Here is a 5000-nt window from a genome sequence, read left to right as displayed (position 1 = left end):
ACTCACTGCTAGGTGAACAGGGGCTACACGTGAAAGGAGACACACCCAAATATCTCCACCCGGCCGGGGAATCGAACCCCGGTCCTCTGGCTTGTGAAGCCAGCCCTCTAACCACTGAGCTACCGGACTGTGTGTGTGTGTGTGTGTGTGTGTATATATATATATATATATATATATATATATATATATATATATATATATATATATATATATATATATATATATATATATATATATTTATTTATTTATATATATACGTATATCACATAGATAAAAGCGTAAATACAATGACAGATACACAGAGATGAATAGAGGAATCTGAAAGTATTTGTTCTATACTTTCCTGTAAATATGTATAAGTAAATAGCCGTATTGAAGTGTTGTTGTTATTGTTGTTGCTGCTGCATTTGTTGATGATAATGTTGTTGTTGTTTTTGTTTCCGCTGTTGTTTTGTTGTAGGCCCTCCATTGGTTGTTTTCTTAATGACATTGGTGTTGTTGTTATTGCTGCTGTTACATAACTAGTTGCTGTCATTTTTTTGTAGTTGTAGTAGTAGTAGTATTTTAAAAGAGTAGTAGTAGTAATAGTAGTAGTAGTAGTAGTAGTAGTAGTAGTAGTAGTAGTAAAAATAATAGTAGTAGTAGTGGTTGTTTTGTGTTGTTCTAATAAAAAAAGTGTTGTTTTTGTTGTTGTTATTGTTTGTGTTGATGCTGCTGAGCTGCTTGTGCTGTTATTGATGATGAGGACGATATTACTGCTATATATGTTGTTTTTGTTGTTGTTGTTGTTGTTTTTGTTGCCGGTACTGCTGTTTTTGACCATATGTTTGTTTTGGGTTGTGACAGTTATGCTGTTGTTGCTGCTGTTGCAGTTGTTGGCGGTGCTATTATTTTTGTTTTGGTAGTGGTGGTGGTAGTAGTAGTAGTAGTAGTAGTAGTAGTAGTAGTAGTAGTAGTAGTAGTAGTAGTTGCTGCAGCACCAGAAGCAGCAGCAGCAGCAGCAGTAGTAGCAGTAGTAGTAGTAGTAGTAGTAGTAGTAGTAGTAGTAGTAGTAGTAGTTGTATTAATGTCATTATTATTATCATTTTTTTATCGTTATTATTTATTATTATTATTATTATTGTTATTATTATTATTATTTTTATTATTATTATTTTTATTGTTATTATTATTATAACTATTATTATTATTATTATTATTATTATTATTATTATTATTATTATTAATACTATTATCATTAATAATGACATCATTATTATTAGTAGTAGTAGCAGTAGTAATAATAGTAGTAATAGTAGTAGTAGTAGTAGTAGTTGTTGTTGGTGTTGTTGTTGTTTGTAGTGGTGGTGATGTTGGTGGTGGTCATGGGATGCTGTCGATGATGATGATAAGTTGATGTTGTTGCAGCTATATTTATTGTTGTTGTTATTGTTGCTGACGCTAATGATGACACTGCTGTCTCTGCTGCTGCTGCTGCTGTTGCTGTGATGATGATGATGATAAAGAGGATGATAGTGATGCCTCTTCCGCAGCTGCTGCAACTTTGCCTGTGCTACTGCTGGTGTTGATGCTTATACTGCTGTTGCTGTTTGATACTGCTTGCAGTATTTTTCTTACAACACTAACGACTTATCCAGACTGCAGATACATTACATGATGTGACGTGTGTTGCAAGAAATGATACTCCACCAGGCGTGGAATCCCAATATTCCTTTGCTTTTGTGATTGCTGATACGTCCTTCTTTCTTAGAAGTGGTGGTGGTGGTGGTGGTGGTGGTTGCCATCATTATCACCTTTTTTTTATTATTTCCCTTCTTATATTTTGTTCTTTGTCTTTTTGTATCTTAATTTTTTTTTCTACTTCTCGTCTTTCTTTCTCCCCTCCTCCTCCTCCTCCTCCTCTTCTTCCTTCTGCCTTCACACTTCTCTTCTCTTAATTCCTCCCCTTTCCTATGATTTGTCTTCTCTTTATCTTCCTACCGTGTAATTTGTGTCATATCATAGCAACAAACTGTACAAGTGTGTGTGTGTGTGTGTGTGTGTGTGTGTGTGTGTGTGTGTGTGTGTGTGTGTGTGTGTAATTCACTATGGTCGTCTGCTGGTCACCCAGCCAGTCTTCTCCATTACGGAGCGAGCTCAGAACTCATAGACGGATCTTCGGGTAGGACTGAGGCCACAACACACTCCACACACCGAGACAGCGAGGCCACAACCCCTCGAGCTACATCCCGTACCTGTTTACTGCTAGATGAACAGGGGCTACACATTAACCCCTTCAGTACTAGGACGCATTTCTCTCTTGAGTTTTGGACATGATTAGACCATTTTATTGCAACTAGGAAGGGTCTATGGGGGTCAGAAGATTAATGACAAGAGTCTTCGCTATTTTAATCCTGCATAAGTTTCTAAAGCTGTGTAAAATCACCGAATAGTAAACAAAATGAATAGGAAAAACGTGTCATGGTATTGAAGGGGTTAAGAGGCTTGCCCATTTGCCTCGCTGCTTCCCGGGACTCGAACCCGGACCCTCACGATTGTGAGTCGCGGTGTGTGTGGGTGTGTGATACAAGATGAAAGGTGTTGAAATTCTGACATTAAAGTAAATATATCACGAAACACTAGATGATAATAGTTATGATAGTAATGGTACTATTACTGCTATTACTACTACTACTACTACTACTACTACTACTACTAATGATAATAATAATAATAATAATAATAATAATAATAATAATAGTTATAATAATGATAATTTAACTATAATAAAATATAATAGAAAAATAATAATGATACTGATAATAATAGTAATAATAACAATAATGATAGTATTAGTAGCAATAATGATAATATTAATAATAATGATAATAATAATAATAATAATAATAATAATAATAATAATAATAATCATAATAATAATCGTAATGGTAATGCTGCTAATAATAATAATAATATTAGTAATAATAATGATAATAATAATAATAATAATAATAATAATAATAATAGTAATAATAGTAATAATGATAATAATAGTAATAATACTAGTAATAATAATAATGACAATGTTAATTGTGGTAACAATATTAATGATGACAGAGTGATAATAGTGATAATAAAAAATAATGACAATAATAGTAATAATAATAATGATAATAATAATAATAATAGTAATGATAATAATAATAATAACAATAACAATAATAATAATAATAATAATAATAATAATAATAATAATAATAATAATGATAATAATAATAATGATAATAACAATAATAACTATAGTAATAATGATAATAATAATAATAATAATAATAATAATAATAATAATAATAATAATAATAATAATATAATAACAATAATAAAAATAATGAGAGTAATAATAATAATGGTAACACCACTACCACCATCACCACCTTTCCTCATACGGCTCATTTTTCTTTTTTTTTTTTCCTTTTGTTATCCTTGTTTCTTTTTTATTCATAAGCTTTGGAAATACTTCATGTACTTCTTTATACTATTTTCCTCGTTTCCTCTCTTTCTCCTCTCCGTCTCCTCATGCTGCTTCTTTTACTTCTCCTCCTCCTCCTCCTCCTCCTCCTCCTCCTCTTCTCCATTTATTATTTGCTGTCTATTATATTATCTTCTAAATGCACTTGTTTGGTTTACGAGAATTACATGTGTTTATGAATGTACTTTTATTGCGGTTTATTTTTTCTCAGTTTTTTATTTTATTTTATTGTTTCTTTTCGTGCTTCTTGATTATGACCGCTCTGTAACAGATTATCGGTATAAAATATATAAGGTTTTCGTTCAGTTTATTCATTTTTTTTTTATCGGTTTATTATTTGTCTTTAATTTTCAGATTTTTTCTAGTTTTTATTTTTCCTGTATGTATAACTATATATATATATATATATATATATATATATATATATATATATATATATATATATATATATATATATATATATATATATGTATATATATATATATATATATATATATATATATATATATATATATATATATATATATATATATATATATATATATATATATATATATATATATATATATATATATATATATATATATATATATATATATATATATATATATATATATATATATATATATATATATTTATATATATATATATATATACATATAGGTTATGTCCTCTACTTTATCGTGCTTCAGTATCTTACTGTTTACTTATCAGTATGATATGTTATTTATCTTTTCATAGTAAACCCGTTTAAAAACTTTACTAATTTTCTTCAAATTTTCTTCTTGTGAGATGCAATGGTCACCGTTATTACTGATGTTTATTGACCTTTCTTTTTGAATAGAGGCCATTCAAATTTATGATTTTATTTTATTATTAATTTTTAGCATCTCATTTACTTCTCTCATCTATTTAATACATGTATTCAAGTTTATATGTTTTTATCACCTTATCTTTATAATTGCGTTTTGAAAAATTCATTATCATTGTCAGTTAATCACAATATACATTGCTATTACCTACTTATTTATCTTTTATTCACTTCGAAAGAGAGAGAGAGAGAGAGAGAGAGAGAGAGAGAGAGAGAGAGAGAGAGAGAGAGAGAGAGGAATGGGCTATGAAAGTCTCAGTGATAAAAACATCTGACAAGAGCGAAGTTTATAAGTTTCTTATTCTTTAACAGAAAAGGAGGAAAGTGAAAGGCAGAAAAGAAAAGAGGAGAGGGTGACGTAAGCCCGCTTAGTGAAAAGTTCATCCCCCCAAAAAATTTAATATAATTTGAATTTACACAACTGTCAAAGAAAGGCGTAGCTTTGAAATACGATTAATTGATAATGAGGAGGAAAAATTCCGTACTATAACTTTAAATAGATAAATGATAGTAAATGATAAACAATTTCATAAATAAGTAAAGAAATAAGTATAATGACATCGCATAACATAATCGCAATACAAATGAATCCATGAATAAATAAAAAAGTAAAGTAGCTTA

The 5000-nt window shown here is 29.3% G+C and overlaps 1 protein-coding gene across 1 annotated transcript in view; it reads left to right on the top strand.

Annotated features, from left to right (window-relative positions):
• LOC123501004 (serine-rich adhesin for platelets-like) overlaps window positions 1-5000 on the top strand; it is a 150534-nt gene that overhangs the window by 1148 nt on the left and 144386 nt on the right. The gene's annotated exons all lie outside the window — the stretch shown is intronic.

Source organism: Portunus trituberculatus, unplaced genomic scaffold (genome assembly GCF_017591435.1).
Source record: "Portunus trituberculatus isolate SZX2019 unplaced genomic scaffold, ASM1759143v1 PGA_scaffold_67__1_contigs__length_338168, whole genome shotgun sequence".
NCBI lineage: Eukaryota > Metazoa > Arthropoda > Malacostraca > Decapoda > Portunidae > Portunus > Portunus trituberculatus.
Note: the sequence above shows the minus strand (reverse complement) of the source record. Positions and strands in the feature narration are given on the sequence as shown.